Genomic DNA, 823 nt, shown 5'->3' on the forward strand with positions numbered 1-823 from the left:
AAAAGCTAAACTTATGTCTCTTGAAGCATGACCTAACTGTTGGGCTTATGCTTCTCTTGGCTGATGCTTCACTTCTCTTTGCACAAGCAAAGATACTACAAAGAAGGGAAAAGGTTGGATTTTTTTTCTTCTACAGAATAGCCTCTGACTACTTAGGCTGAGCAGGGAACATGCAGGATGGCAGGAGTTAATGATGAACCTGCAGTCCATATGCTTATCCAAAACAGGACACAAGTTTGGAGCCAGGATCTGCAGTTACTTGAGGCTCCYTATCATCTAACATCTGAGAACGCCTGCAGCAATGTGGAAAACCCCTGTAGGAACATGAAGGCAGAAAAATGCAAGGAAAACTGAGCAGCTACTTGATTTTCCCTGTATCGCTGCGGTTTACTGGGAAACAAGGGAGGAGCCACAGACTTGCCAGTTCTCCTGATTTTATGGGACTCATATATATTTTTTAAATTGCCTGACTCTTGAGACTGTGGGATTGTAGGGATTTCCAATTTTATTTAAAAGGGAGGCTGGCATGGAGCTGTTGTGGCTTCAAAGAAACGCTGGAGGTCAAGCCCCTGACCTCAGGCACTGGAGGCAAACAGAGAAAAGGAACCAAGGCCCTTCGSGGCCACCACTTCAAGCAGTCACGCAGAACCATTTGCTGGGGTGGATATTGGCCCATGCCACGGAGAGAACCCGCAGCGCTCAGATCTGCAGCTCAGTCTAGCCCAAACCATGCTGCTAGGAGCTCGTCGGGGACCGACGGGGCCGCTGCAAAACCCGTAACAACTGAGCCGCGCCTAACGCCGGGTGAGGACGGGCAGAGGAG

At 49.2% G+C, this 823-nt stretch overlaps 1 protein-coding gene across 1 annotated transcript in view; it reads left to right on the forward strand.

Moving 5' to 3' along the window:
• Positions 1-786: 786 nt before the first annotated feature.
• LIFR (LIF receptor alpha) overlaps positions 787-823 on the forward strand; it is a 49,593-nt gene continuing 49,556 nt past the window's right edge. The window contains exon 1 of the mRNA XM_026037886.1: positions 787-804. The gene's annotated coding sequence lies outside the window, so the exon portion shown is untranslated. The remainder of the gene's footprint in view (positions 805-823) is intronic.

Source organism: Nothoprocta perdicaria, unplaced genomic scaffold, assembly GCF_003342845.1.
Source record: "Nothoprocta perdicaria isolate Ctin4 unplaced genomic scaffold, notPer1 scaffold_1, whole genome shotgun sequence".
In the NCBI taxonomy this organism is placed as follows: domain Eukaryota; kingdom Metazoa; phylum Chordata; class Aves; order Tinamiformes; family Tinamidae; genus Nothoprocta; species Nothoprocta perdicaria.